Source organism: Meles meles, chromosome 2, assembly GCF_922984935.1.
Source record: "Meles meles chromosome 2, mMelMel3.1 paternal haplotype, whole genome shotgun sequence".
Lineage (NCBI taxonomy): Eukaryota > Metazoa > Chordata > Mammalia > Carnivora > Mustelidae > Meles > Meles meles.
The window spans coordinates 109308400-109324684 of record NC_060067.1 but is presented as its reverse complement, the minus strand read 5'-3'; positions in this window follow the sequence as shown (position 1 = coordinate 109324684).

Below are 16285 nucleotides of genomic sequence, written 5' to 3'. Positions count from 1 at the left end.
TTACAAATTAGAGCTTCTAATCTGCTATCCCCAGGTAGGACTGACATGAAGCAGTTGTAACGGAGGGGTTTAGTATTTGACTAATTTTGAGGACTAACAACCTAGTAACACACAATGCTTGGGAAAAATAGAAGCATTTCAGGTGTTTTAAAGGAAAGAAGTGGAAAAAAAAAAGAAAAGAAGTGGATTATAAAAACTTTTGATCACTTGACAATTCCAGTTTTGAATATGTTTCCTGAGGAAACAATTAGACACATGGTAAAAGTTGTGTTCGTGAAGATGCTGAGGATAGGGTTATATACACACATACAAGAGGAAAATAGTGGAGCAGCCTAATGTCCAATAATAGAGCAGTTAAGTGAATCATTCCATCTGCAGGATTGGATAATATGAAGACATAAACCATATTATAATGATTATACAAAAACATGGAAAGAATAGTTATAATATGTTAATTGATGAATTCCAAGTGCAGAATATGTCCTATAATAACCATGATACAGGGGCGCCTGGGTGGCTCAGTGGTTTAAGTCTCTGCCTTTGGCTCAGGTCATGATCTCAGGGTCCTGGGATCGAGCCCCGCATCGGGCTCTCTGCTCAGTGGGGAGCCTGTTTCTCCCTCTCTCTCTGCCTGACTCTCTGCCTACTTGTGACCTCTCTCTCTGTCAAATAAATAAATAAAATATTAAAAAAAATAACCATGATACAAAATCATGAGTATCAAAAAGTATCCAATATGCAGTGGTTACATAAGACTGAAGGGGTCATGGGTGACTTTTTCCTCCACTTTCCCAACTTTCCATAATGTTTATGTGTTATCTATCTGTCACGGTGGTTCAGAGCACAAATGCTGCAGTCACATGCCTGTATTCAAAGCTGGCTCCACCTCTTACCTGGGTAAATTTGGACAAGTTCTGAAGTGAGTATAAATTATGAAATGAGTATAAATTTAGCAACTCTCTCAGAGGTTGTGAAGATTTAATGAATTAACGTATAAAAATCACATAGATGGGAGGATATGGCATATGGCAAACATTAGAGAAGTGTTTGCTATTTATTATTGTTTAAAATAATTTATCTTATCTCATTTATAATGTCTTTTCTATTGATAGAAACACTGCATCTTTTTTTTTAAGATTTTATTTATTTATTTGACAGACAGATTACAAGTAGGCAGAGAGGCAGGCAAAGAGAGAGAGGGGGAAGCAGGCTTCCTGCTGAGCAGAGAGCCCGAGGCGGGGCTCGATCCCAGGACCCTGAGATCATGACCTGAGCCAAAGGCAGAGGCTTTAACCCACTGAGCCACCTAGGTGCCCCTGCATCTTTTTTTTTTTTTTTTGATAAAAAGAATGTATAAGTTGATTCATCAAATCACTTGGTCCCTCTGACACATATATACCAATTCCACACAACTCAGGAAAACTTACTGGTAAGTTTATGTATTTTATGCACAGTCCCTGCTCTACTCAGACTTTCATTAGATCTTATTTCTTGGAAAGTTTCTTATATGCAGTTAGCCACACCAATAGATTTATATGATATATAGGCACTCACACAAATCTGAGGTTTGGTGATTACCACTGGGCTTAAACTGAGATATTTGGCTTATTTTTGCTGGAGTCTCAGAAACTCCAGAATTTTCTGGGTGTCTTTGACATGCTATGATTCTGGTCAGCAAATGAAGAAAGCTTATATGTTAGACAACAGTCCACCATAGTCACTCTCATTTCAAAAATTGCTGGGAGCAAAAAATTAAAATAAAATAAAAGAAAATAAAAGAAAAGAAAAATTGCTGGGAGCGAGAATCTAACTTTAGTTGTTCTAAAACTCCTTGGAACAGAATTTGTTTCCATAGTTATAAGGCAATACAGAAGAACCAAAACTCAAACTCATTAAAAATCAGATAAGCAAAAAAACTTTTAAGCAAACTTTTAAAATGAGAGAATCATTGGAATATTTGGAAGTAAATGAGACCGAGGTATTGATAAATACTAGTAGTGACATGAAGATATTTCTAACATTTACAATTTTTATTTTATTTATTTTTTTAAAAGATTTTATTTATTTGACAGAAAGAGAGACTTCTTGAGAGGGAACACAAGCAGGTGGAGTGGGAGTGGGAGAAGCAGGCTTCCTGCTGAGCAGGGAGCAGGACGCTGGGCTCAGTCCCAGGACCCTAGGATCATGACCTGAGCTGAAGGCAGAGGCTTAAGGACTGAGCCACCAGGTGCCCCTAATATTTAAAAATTTTAAATCAGAAGAAAACTCCTAGCTCCATTGCTCCTTTGTCCTAATCAAGCTCCTCAGAGGCAGCAACTTTTATTTTTCAGTTCTTACTGCTGTTGTTACTTCGATGTATTTTTTTTTAATTTCTTTTAAGTGTACCAGAATTCACTGTTTATGTACCACACCCAGTGTTCCATGCAATATGTTCCCTCCATAATACCCACCACCAGGCTCACCCAACCTCCCACCCCCACCCCTTCAAAACACTCAGATTGTTTTTCAGAGGCCGTAGTCTTTTATGGTTCGTCTCCCCTCAAATTTCCCCAAACTCCCTTCTCCTCTCCATCTCCCCATGTCCTCTGTGTTATTTCTTATGCTCCACAAATAAGTGAAACCTTATGATAATTTACTCCCTCTGCTTGACTTATTCCACTCAGCATAATCTCTTCCAGTCCCGTCCATGTTGCTACAAAAGTTGGGTTTTCATCCTTTCTGATGGAGGCATAATACTCCAGAGTTTATATGGACCACATCTTCCTTATCCATTCATCTGTCGAAGGGCATCTTGGTTCTTTCCACAGTTTGGCGACTATGTCCATTGCTGCTATGAACATTGGGTTACAGATACCCCTTCTTTTCACTACATCTGTATCTTTGGGATGAATACCCAGTAGTGCAATTGCAGGGTCATAGGGAAGCTCTATTTTTAATTTCTTAAGGAATCTCCACACTGTTTTCCAAAGTGGCTGTACCTATTTGCATTCCCACCAACAGTGTAAGAGGGTTCCCTTTTCTCCACATCCTCTCCAACACACGTTATTTACTGTCTTGTTAATTTTGGCCATTCTAACTGTTGTAAGGTGTATCTCAATGTGGTTTTGATTTGAATCTCCCTGATGGCTAGTGATGATGAATATTTTTTCATGTGTCTGATACCCATTTGTATGTCTTCATTGGAGAAGTGTCTGTTCATGTCTTCTGCCCATTTTTTGACATGATTATCTGTTTTGTGTGTGTGTTGAGCTTGAGGAGTTCTTTATAGATCCTTGATATCAGCTTTTTGTCTGTATTGTCATTTGCAAATATCTTCTATTCCGTGGGTTGTCTCTTCGTTTTGTTTACTGTCTCCTTTGCCGTGCAGAAGATTTGATATTGATGAAGTCCCAAAAATTCATTTTCGCTTTTGTTTCCTCTGCCTTTGGAGACATATCTTGAAAGAAGTTGCTGTGGCTGATATCAAAGAGGTTACTGCCTATGTTCTCCTCCATGATTCTGACAGATTCCTACCAGTGGAACAGAGTAGAGAGCCCAGATATGGACCCTCAACTCTATGGTCAAATAATCTTCAACAAAGCAGGGAAAAATGTACAGTGGAAAAAAGACAGTCTCTTCAATTAATGGTGCTGGGAAAATTGGACAGCTATATGTAGAAGAATGAAACTCGACCATTCTCTTACACCATACACAAAGATATACACGAAATGGATAAAAGACCTCAACGTGAGGCGGGAATCTGACTTTGATATATTTAAATAATGTGCTGGTTACTTCTGGGTCTTGATTTTTTTCTAATCTGACAAACTGCTTTACCTGGCAAGTTTGAGCATTTGTATGTGTAATGATTGCTGATATACCTGGAATGATTTCTACAATCTTATTCTGTGTTCTTTTTCGCCATTGTTTTCCCCCCTCCATTTTTTTTCTGTCTTCTTGTATTTATCAAGATCATAAAATTAATTAGTTTAGAAGTTATGTATTATATGTCTGCTGGTCATTTGACTTAATAAACTTAAACTGATAGATTTTTAAATATTAAACCAAACTAATAATTTGCATATAAACCCAATTTTGTCATGATAGAGTATTCTTTACATACATTGGTGTTTCTGAGTTGCTAATAATTTAGAAAGTTTCTATTTATATTTATGAGTAAGATTGGCCTCTAACTTCCTTCCCTTTTACTGACATTGTGGGGACCAGGAAATACTAATTCTTAAAATCAGTTGAATCTGTTCAGAAACAGAAAACTTTTTCAAGACTTTGGAGGAGCCTGTGTACAGTTAGAATTATCTTTCCTTAAATATTCAGTAGAACAGCAGTGAAATAATCGGGACCTGGAGTTTGGTGGTGGGAAGTTTTACTTTGCTGACCTCATTAATTTAACATTAAAATGTCTTAAGAATTTATTTTATACAAATTAAAAATTTTTGTCTGTGGCCTCTATAATGATGCCATGCTTTTTTACTATTAAACTGGCTACTTTCTCTCTTTTTCTATAAGCCTATTAATTTTAATAGTCTTTTCAGTTACTTGTAAACCTCTCTATTGTGTATTTGTTTTCCATTTTGCTAACATCTTCTCCTTCTTTGAAATTATTTTCTTCACACTTCTTGTGAGGGATTCTCACTCCTTTATTTGAGGCTATATAATTCTCTGTACAGAATGATTTAATTGCATCTTGTGAATTTGATATGAAATATTTTCAGTATTTGATATGAAGTATTTTAGAAAGAAGTGGATCAGAGCAGAGCAAGACGTGGGCTGTAGTAAATGCTGGGACAAATTTCCCAACCACCCTTCCAGAAGGAATCACTGATCCCTTCGTGGCTGAGAGTCCTCCTTGGCAGAAGGCCTGCAGCTCGAGACCCCCCCTTCATATACTGCCTTGACTGATGAGAGTGTGCCTTGCTCATGATTATGCTTCCTTCTTTGGGCACTCTATACCCAGTGCCAGACTCACGTGGGTATGAATTCCTGACCCTCTCTCCCCAATAGTCAGATTCAAAATTTCCTCTGGAGTTAGCTCAGGTTTGTGTTGAAATTTCATAGCTATACTTCTGTCCAATCTTGTGTTCTTCTTTTTACTCCCACAGGTATGGATCTTAAGAGTTCCCTAAAAGTCCCCTAGTGGGATAATCTCTGTATTGTTCTTCTCAGGGAATTAAACCTATGAGAGATGGCTTTCTGGAAGAAATGTTATTCAAGCTGAGAACTAAAGTAGGTGTATATAAGAATATATGCACTTAGTACCAACAGCTCATATGGCTGGGGAGTAGAAGGTGTGTGCATATGTATGCATGCTAAAGTAAAGTGATGATGGGAAGGCCTGACAGTATGAGAGAAAGAGCTAGAAAACACACTTACCTAAATCATAAAGGAATTTATAATCCACCTTGAGGAGTTTGGGGCCTTAGATCCCACTAGTAGTATTACAGGTGTAGGTACTAGGCATAGTTCATTGATTAGAGGGCTAGGTGGTAACTCTTTGCCAGATAGAATTCCAGAACGTAAGTGGAGCCAAATTTCATTCAAATCGTCAAGATATTACCATTTCTTGAAATATGATAGTACTTAGCCAACAACAAATGTTTGCAGATAGAAATGATCGCTGAGTTATTCCAGAGTTTTTAAACACCCAGTTCGTTATTAGAAGTCCATTTCACTGTTGATTTACCCAGCAGGGTTTTGGAAAATGTTTTTACTCTATTGGGACCATGTAGCCTTCTATTCTCATGGCTTGCAAGCAAATAGTGCCCACAGGGAAAATTCTACTACACATTGTCAGTTCTCAGACATGCAACCAGATCACTGCTGGGCTTTATTAAAGGCATAAATCTGAACTTGTGCGGAATATGTACAAAGGAGATTTGATTTGTACATCTTTATAACATCAAAGACTTACTCTAGTTTCCAAAGGCAGCCTATTTACCGTCTCATTAAAGGATCAGCACCAGAGCCATATTTTCTAAAAGTCGATTTCACTGACAGGTTGGAGTTCCCTATGTAATAAAGACAGTGGAGAATGCGACATAATCATAAATCCCACCCAAGCTAATACCTACTTCTTCAGTTGTCAACAATGTATCAGGTATGGAAAAAGTACTGATTTTATTATTATAAAAATGCAGTTAAAATTTAAGTTGTTTGGATTAAAAAAACCTCTAAATATTTAGAGGATCTAAGTTGAAGGAGATGGCAGGAGGAGAATGAAGAGTGGGGGGCGAGAAAAGTCAACTTTTACTTATCTACCTTTACTTGACTGGAGAGAAAAAATAATGATTTTATAAAGATTTGAATAAACACTTCAAAAATCTGCCACCAGCAAAAATGTCAACAGAGTCACTTTGATAATGGATTCACCTGAAAGTAGCAGATCCTGTTGCTTAAATATAGTACTTCGAAAGCAGTATTTGTGAGTGACAGGTTGTGACAGGTTGTGAGCCCTACTCGGTGTATCCAGGGGAAAACAATGTTTGTGTATAGAGTTTCATAAACAGAATTGGTAGGCTTAGGGATATTTTGTGGTCTAGGTCAACATGAGGGACGTTATTTCTCACTGATGTAGTAATCCAATGAGGATTAGTCATATGTTCACCCCATTTGCAGTGGAGGCTGGAAAATGTAATCTGTGACTGTGATGCCATTTCTCAATGTCATCTCTAGACTCTGGTAATTTAGGGGGGGCAGGCGGCAGTTAACTCTTCCACATGAGCCATCACTGTCCTCAGAAAATAGCAACGGATCCTCTTTTGATTTACTTTTCTTGATAATTTCCACATTGAAATGCAAACATCTAATCTATACCCAATCCTCTGCATTTAGAAAAAGATGATTATATTCAGCTCAACTGAATAAAAATCATTGTCCTAAATATTAGAGAGATTTGATGTTGTTGAGTTTCAATGTTAAATTCTGTGACTACGACACTGTTAGGGTCCTTAGGGAACTCATAGGGAATATATTCTAATAAAACTCAATTCAATACAATGTAGTAAGTGCTAGTTGCTTTTAAGAGTGCTAGAAGTTTATTCTTCTTATATATATTTTTGAATATTTTATTTATTGATTTATTTTAGAGGGGGAGAGAGAGAGTGAGAAAGTGCAAGCACGGGGAGGAGCGTAGGGGCAGGGAAAGGGAGGGGGAAAGAATCTCATGCAGACTCTGCACGCAGCACCCAGCCGATGTGGGGCCTGATGCAGAACAACGTGGTGCTGGAGCCCACAATCCTGAGATCATGACCTGAGTGGAAACCGAGAGTCAGCTGCTTAGCTGACTGAGCCACCCCAGTGTCCCTATTCTTCCAATATTTTAATGAAGTATCATTCATTAGAGGGTTGCCAGAAGCTCAGATACAATTGTACCAACATTGGAATTAAGTTTATTTATATCACATGTCATGAAATGAAACAAAATTTATTAAGATTTTACCGTATCTTTAAAATGTAACCATGTAGAGAACTTTACGTTGCATTGGAAATGTCTGATTTTGGAGAAAGCTCTTCTCAATTCTGTCTTTCCAAAGTGGAGGAATAGCATCCAGGCAGATGCAGAGTAGCCAATGTCATTTTTATTCTGTAACATAACACATGCAGTCAATCTTCTACTGATGGCTAATAATTGATACTTTGCTTTAACGAGCTTTAGTTCCAGAAGTTTTCCCCACTAAGTAATGACCTCTACCTAACAGCACAACCACAGCCCATACAATAAACACTTCGTCTTTCCTATATCATTACTTGTCATGTTCTTTGGTCACCTCTGCATCCAGAATCACTACTCCTCATTTCACTTCTGTACTTTTTGATAAAGAATCAAATGCATTTTTGGATCTTCAGATGGAATTAGATATGGTAATGGAAAGAAATTAAATCCCAAAGGCCTGAGTCTGACATGGTGTGACCTGAAATATGCATTTAAGCATTCTTTGTCTTTATTCCCTCATGTGTGAAATAGAGTCTCAGAGTAAGGAAGCTTTGATGCACTATGTATTTTGTTGAGTGAGTCAATTATTCTAGCACATCTCTGTATAATTATGTTGTCTATGCAGGGAATTCCAATGTAAAAAAAAAAAAGTTGGGTGGTTGTAGACTATATCCCTTCTGTTATTTAGATATAATTTACCTGCTTGTTCAATTTGGAAATCAGTTGTTTATGCTACCTTCTATTTATGTCTTTAGCTTCTTCTATGCTTTATCTTTCTTAGCTCCATAAATACAAATTATCAACTACCTGAAACTAACTTCCTAAGCTACAAGCTTAAAAATTGCACAATTCTTATGTTTGGCAACACTCTAAGGAGGAAGATAATGTATTGAAAATAAATGGGTTTGGTTTTGGGAATGTTTCCAATTTTGAATCCTTGGCAGGATTGGACTTCCACTGGAAAATAAAATTAGCCAAAGCTCTAGCTCAAAATCTTTTGAAAGATAAAGCTATGGGGATTACTCTAATGTATTCAAGGTGTCCATGTGTTTTGAGTACAGCTAATAATAAGCTCCCTGGAAAATATGATGAAGACACTGGCAGATTATCAAAGTTCAATAAAAATCAACTTCATGCACATCTAAGACTACCATTTTCCAAAATAGATTCGTGGATTTTAGGTTTATTGTTTCATTTGGAATGTTAAGTTTGGGAGTGTGGGAGGCATTTTTCATAATCACAGGGAAGGGGACAATAAGGTCTGCCTCCCACATTCAGTGTGTATCCTCATGCTGTTTTATCTTAGCATCTGAAATTCAAAGTAGCTTCCTCCAAAGCAAGAGGCCACCCAGGAGCTGGAATGAAAAGAGCATGTAGAGGAATTTGTGGTGAAATTGGCCACAGTCCCTGAAAGCCCCTCTTCCTGTATTTTTTGAGAGTGTTGGGTCATCTTTGAGTGCTCATAATGTGATTGATGTTCTACCCACCAGACTCAGTGTTTAGGATTTTGGAGCCACACTGTACTCTTCCCAGAGTGATTGGACTTCAGGAGTGACTGAAGGTTTGATTTGTCTTTTCCAAAGTTCAGAGAAACTAATGAAAATTTTTCAGATCGTGAGAATTTCTCTAGTAATCTAGCTACATCTCAGGTTCATAGAAAAGGTTTTAAGTTTCATAACTGAATAAACTCCCTTTCTCTTCAGGAATTATATAACTTCCAGCAGTCATTTTTCAACCAAGAAGATGAAATGAAGGTTGAATCAAAGTCACCTGTGACACTTTTTCAACTCACACACTCTCTCCCCCCAATAGGCCCCATTTTCTCCCCCAGATTCTAGCACCTTCTTGCCTGTGGGGTGGCATGGATAGCATCTGCCACTGTGATCAATAGTAACTTTTAAGAGTGGGTTGTATCTCTCAAATACTGGGGTGGAGAAGAGTTTGAGAAAGAGCTCTGTTGTTTTGGAGTATCATTTCTATACAGTGTCTCTGGCTTTTCCAGGATTTGTGAAGTTAGTAATGGAAACCTGCAGGCGATGCTCATTATTTTTTAAAACAACCTTATATCTACCTTCAATAAAGCTGCTCTAGCTGCTGGCTGAAACTGTGTCTCTTGTCTTCAAGCTAAAATTATATCAACTCACGGTGATAAGGTAACTATTGTAAGCTGTTGTGGAAGCTCTGAAGAACACTTACGTGTTCCTTGATGAATAGAAATGGAAAGCATGAATTTCTGTTTAATTAGGGCCAGTCATTTGAAGAACTATTTCAAAACCTGGGACTCATAGAAAAAAAAACCAAACAATTAAAAGGCATATGGAACTAAATTGTTTGGAAACTACTGACCTCAAATGAAGTAGGTTTCAGCACAGGAAAATATCTGTTGATTTTTCCTTAATCAATAACTTTCTTACTGATAGTCATATCTATAAATAGAGTTCTCTATATATGTGTGAACATTTGTATATAATATGTATTATATATATGTGTGTGTACAGGTTTGTATTTTGTTCTATAATAGGTAGGACTGAAGAAAGAGAAATCTATTAAGGATAGAGTTCTTCATATATTGATGGCATAATCATTTATTAATTTTAATTATGATCTTTTAAAATTATTCATGTTTGATTAATCTCCAGTAAATTTGAATTCCACACCCTTGCTCTTCCTGGAATGGGTTCTGTAGGTGGTGAGATCGTGGGAGGCTCAACTTCAGAATGCATTTTTACCAAATTACTCTCATCAGTAAGTTCTGGGTCTTACATAAGGTATGAGTGGTTGACCTGAAAAGTATATCTGTGAATACGATGCTTATTAATATTGTTCTTACTGCTGTTTGTATAATGGATGAAAAATGAAAGTTTGGATATTTGGGTATCTTTCTGTAGTATTAACAAGAATTTCTACCAGCAAGCTCTCATTAAGAAAGTCATTACTAAGGAAAGAATATTATGGTGGGAGACCCTGAAAGCTACCAGCTTTTAACTTTTGAAGAGCAGCAGAAAGCTATTTGTCCTTTTTCTATTTCCTTCCTAATACCAACTAGAATTGAAGGGGGGAGGACAAGTGTGGCAGTACCTTGTTACATGGCAGTGAGGAACAAGGGCACGAGAAAAGTGACCTAGGTTCCAGATGAACAAATATCTGGGTCTGATGGTTTGATCTTTAAAGTATCAGTAAGAAAACAGTGGAAGGAGAAGGCTAACTTGCTGATTTTCCTTCATGGAAGAAAGTTGTCTTTTAATTCTGAAACTCAAGTAGCTATTTTAGAAGAATTCCACTTTTTAAGCAAGAGCCAAAATGTTCTTGAGATTCCAGGTCATCCTTTCAAGTTGCTAGAACAGAGAGAAAGCATGCATGATCGGTTTCAACCCCAATTCATTGCCTTATTTATTTTACAATATTTTGGCACTCTTGGAGTGATGCTGGGCTATATGATTTATCAGTTAACGGTCATAGTGACTCCTCAGTCAGATTTTAACATAAGGAGGTTGAAAAGAGAAAGAAAGAAAAGAAAGGAGGCAAACCTTTGTACTGTGTGAAATAATATATGAATCCCTCTTTTTGAAATCCCTTTTTCATCATTGCCTGTTTCCATTGTAAAGCAGGAATAATAGTTGGAAACTCGAAAGCAGTTTGACATCTGTCCCACTTCATGTGTAGAATATCTGCTCTCCCTCAGTGGGCCAGCTCTCTAGACAGCACGTACAGAGGAAGCCCATGGGACAGGAACTTGAGAACCAGCACACGGTAGACCCTTCTGTGGGCTGTCTAGTCAGACGGCTTAGAATGAAGTCAGGAGGAGCGTCTTCCAGGTTTACCTTTGCTCCGAGATCCTACCAAACGATCACAGAGAAAAGTCAGAGGTCACAGTTCCCTGGTCAACAATTCCAAAGTTATCTTCACCCTCTTTGAACTTCTTAGTGAATTTTTTATCCTTTGTCCTCTTCTTCCTCATTACTGTACTTAACGTAGCACTCTGCACACACATCCGCCTCTCAGCAGTCAGGAGCGAGTTGGATGTAAGTTAAATTTGAAGTAATGGTCTGGAAGGGAGGTGAGGACCAGGTGAACCCTTCTCTTGGAACTGCTGTGGGACGCATAAGTGCTGGAGGTCTTGCTGCTGCCTTCTGAACTTGTTTCTGGTCTGGGGCAAATCCATTCCTGTAAGGGCAGGACTCCTCTCGTGGGTGACTTTGGTTTGCAGACTCTGGAGGCCTGGCTGAAACCTTTAGAGCTGTGTTGCAGTATGAGACTCTCTTTCCTTTCCCCCTCCTTCTGCTGGAGTCCCACCTGCAGCCCTCTCCAAAGCCTTCCCCTGCCTCCTCCAGCTTCCCCCACTCTGCCCCTCACAGGATTATTCTCCAGCAAATCTCTTGCAGTCTAACCCTATCTTGGCATCTGCTCCTTAGAGGACCTGAGCGAACACAGGAGGGAAGTTGACTTTCTTAGAGCTCGAAATCCAAGTTAAAATAAGGTGTTATGGAAAAGCAAGGCAGATATCCAAATGGGATTCCAAAATGTGCTTGGCCACCTTCTCTTTCCCTAATTCTTTTACCACTCCCCAGCCCTGGAGCAGGGATCAGCCCACTTTGTCGTAAAGGGCAATATAGTAAATGTTTTATGCTTATGGGTGATAAGGTCTCTGCACAGCCACTCAACTCTTCTACTGTAGCATGAAAGATACCATAGGCCATACATAAAGGAATGGATGTGTCTGTGTGCTGTAATTATTTAAAAAAACAGGTGGCAGGGCATATTTGGCCCCTGGGCTGTAGTTTGCCGACCGCTGGTCTTTCAAGTGCACATCAGAGATTTCCTTTGTCTGACTTACTCTGTCGGTTATTTAGACCTCTGGAAATTGAGAAGATCTTTTAAGCTAGAGAGAACAGGAGGATCTGTGTTCTGTGTTGGCATCTGCTCTTTTAGAAATACCTCCCCTCTGCAGTCTGCACTGAAGGTTTTCTTCCCTGAGGGTCTTGCGGGGGGGCCCTATGTTTCCCGCTTTTCAGCTCTTTTTCATTTTGCTTGCAAATTGCTAAGCACTCCGCTTCCTACTGTAGCAAATGAAGCTTTATTTTGTTGTTGTTGTTGTTGCTGGAAATTTTAAAAACTGAAATATAATAAGAGCATGACTGCATCTTATAAAAGCTTCTAGCAACTACAATAGGAGTCACCATGGCAACTCACAGTTTTTTGGATTAAAGCATTTTGGAGTGGGAGCTGATGAGAAAAAAAAAAGTGTTGCACGCAGCCAACTGAGGTTTTGACTTTAGCTAGAAAAATACCCCCCACCTTTTCCCAGAGGCATGGGAGTGGGGGGAAAGGAAGCAGAGCTGATAAAACAGCAGCGCTGTTCTAAGCAAGCCTGAGAACGAACCCAGGTAGGAAGTCCGTCAGTCAAACAGCCAAGTACTCTGAAGCTACAGGTGAGATGGAAAGATTTTTACCTCACTGATCATGCTTAATTGGTGGTGAACATGGACATTCTGTGATTAATGTTTAAATGCTTACTGTGGCTTCATTAATATCCCTGCTTGGATGGCCTACTTGGATTGTACCATTCTCAAAGAAAAGATTTAGATGGGGGCACTGGGCCTGTTTGGGTTGCCTTTGCCACTTCCTCCAAACTCTAAGACAGAATGGAATATAATTGCCTCCGTTCTTAGATGTGGTCTGGTGGCAACGTAAACCTTGGCTCTACTTCCTGAGAGAGCTCTTTGACTCCGAAGCATTTTCCAAGCTATCCCTCTGTCACTTGGCACTTCACCCTGATCCTCTGTCCTCCCCTCCTTCTTTGCTCTAGTTGAGGACTCAGGCAGAGCCAAGGCTGCGAAATAAGCAATAGGTGATAAAGCTTCATTTACAATGGAGCTGCTTAAGATGATGACAGCGTGCAATAGTTTTAATGAAGCGTCCAGAGTTGTGAGGGTTAACCATTAAATTAGTGATAACACAGGGTATAACAAACACAAATCATTAGCAATAATAACAATAAGAGTTACTAAGCAAGGGATCTAGGGTGACCACAATGACTACCTCAATAGTAATGAAATGTGTGTCATCTCCTTGCTTTTCACAGCATCGTCTGTAGTTGCCATTCTACAGATGAGAAAGTTAAGTTGCGGAGTTTGATTCTGAGGACGTGATTCAACCAAGGGCCTAAAACTGAGAATTCACAGAATGGAAATTGTTGGCTAATCTGGCTTCTGCTGGTTTGGACAAGTGTTTAAGCTCAGAATCCTGGAGTCAGACCACCAGGGTTGGTTGGAATCTCTACTCTGACCTAAGGAAATTTGCCCGATCTTTCTGAGATTCGTTTTCTATGTAACTGCAAAAATGGAGATAGTAAGAGTACTTACATTATAGCTGCTTACCAGGCTACCTGGACTTAATGTAAAGACCGTAATATGATGCCTGGGACTTACTAAGGGCTCTATTCTGGTAGCTTTTGAAGTAGCCTGGAAAACAGAGCAAACAAGATGTGTGTGTGTGTGTGTGTGTGTGTGTGTGTGTGTGTGTGTGTGTATTACACACATATATGTGTACACACATACATATATATATACATATAGGTTACACATATATATTTACTATGCAGCATTGCCTGATGCAACTATAAAGACTGAGAAGTAAGTCCAGTATCTGCAATCAGCAAGCTGGAGAACCAAGAGAACCAGTAGTGTGAATTATAATCTGTGTCTGAGTCCAAAGGCAGAAGTTCTATGTCCCAGCTCAAAGAGAGTCAAGCAGAAACACTTCTTCTTATTCAGCCTTTTGTTCTATTCAGGCTTCAATGAGCACCAGTCACATCAGGGAGGGTGATCTGATTTGCTCTGCTTGTCTGTTCAGATGTGAATTTCATCCAGACACACACATGTAGGACTGAATGTTTATGTCCCTCCAAAATTCATATGTTAAATACCTAAAACCAAGATGATAGTTTAGGAGGTGGTTTTTTTTTTTAAGGTGATTAGGTCATGAGGGTGGAATCCTTGTGGATGGGATTAGTGCCCTTATAAAAGAGACCCCAAAGAGAAAGAACCCTTGCCCTTTCCACCCCATTAGCTTACAGCAAAAAGACAGCGGAAGCAGGTCCTCAACAGACACAGAATCTGTTGGTGCCTTGATCTTAGACTAACAGCCTTCAGAAGAGCAGGAAGTAAATTTCTGTTGTTTATAAGCCACTCACTTTATGGCATTTTTGTTCTAGCAGCCTGAATGGACTATGACAATGTTTAACCAAATAGGTAGGTACTCCACGGCCCAGTCAAGTTGTTAGACAAAATTAACCATCCACCTTATTATGGTTGTTTTTGCTACTGTTGTGGAGACGGAATCTACATAAGCACATCAATCAGACTAACACTGGACGGCAGTCAAATGTAAATGGTTGATACGGAGGATAATGCATATGATATTTTAAATTTCTTAGAACACTCATATTATTCAAAGATTAATCTGCTTGGCTGAAAAAATAATCTGTATTTTAAAGGCATTGCTTTTTATACCAAGGTATCTTGTTTGGGCATTAGACAATTTAAAAATAATAGGCTGATCGAAAAGACAGCGGCTTCAAAATAGACCGATGTATAAACATAATAGAACTTTCCTTAAGGGTTGGGCTTTTAATGCATCAACTGGACAGCAGACTTTTCAAACTGGTAAATTAAGACAGAGTTCTTGCAACACAAAGCATTTTTGCATGTGAGGGAAACTTGGGAGATGGCATAGGTGGTTGGCTAAAAAAGAAAGATCCAGAGGAAATTCCCTCAACCTACCAAAGCAAAGCTGCAAGTGCTGGGCACAGCTCCCTCAAGCTGCCATTATGAGTATCAACCTGCAGCCTTTGTAACCTGGAAGACAAGGGGTTGGTGCCATGATGGCCCCTGCCCTCTTTGTTTTGAGCTTTCACACTTTCTTCTTCAGCATGTTACCCTCTCACTGTAACATCTGATTGAATTTATACACAATGACTTAGGGTCTTGATTCTGTTAAGGCTTTAGGACACCACAAATTTTATCAAGACAAATTTTTATTTGGTAAAAGAGGAAATTTGATATCCATAGAGGTAAGAGGCAACGTTTTCTTAGTCACATGTAGACAAAGACAAAACAGAGTAAATGGAGTAGACACTGCAGAGGAAGGTCATGGGCTAAGCAGCTGGGGAACCTAAACTTGCTATGATCATCTGTGGTACATTGAGCTGACTCGTGTCCTCTCAAAATTCACATGTTGAAGCCCTAATCCCTAGTATCTCAGAATATAACTGTATTTGGATATGGGGTCTTTAAAGAGGTAAATATGGTTACAAGAGGCTTTAAGTAGACCTCATCCAATCTGATGTCTTTATAGCAAAAGACTGGGATATACAGAAAGAGACTCAAAAAATGTGGCAGGAAGGTGGCCATCTGCAAGCCAAGGAGCAAGCACTCAGAGGACGCCAACCCTGCCAGCACCTTGATCTTGGACTTCCAACCTTCAGAACCAGGAAAGAAATTTCTATTGTGTAAGACTCCCTGTTTGTAGCACCTTGTTATGGAAGCTCTAGCAAACTAATACATCTTGATGAGAGAAGAGAAGAGGGGATTCAGAAAAATAATTACAAATGAAGGAGAAAGGATGCACAGGAGTGTCCTTAAAAACTTACAGCAAGATTGGGCGATTAGTATAGTTTAGGGAGGCTCAGGAGAAGCTAAATTCTCTCTCAAACCACAACACTCTTCTTCCCAAGGCACTCAGGAAGAGATGAGCCAAGAGCACGTCTACAATGCGTGGTGGGTGGTTAAGTATGGCTTGGTGTGGAATATTAGAGAACTCTGGTCTGCTGGGTGAGGGAGTAGGATGAGGGCTTCT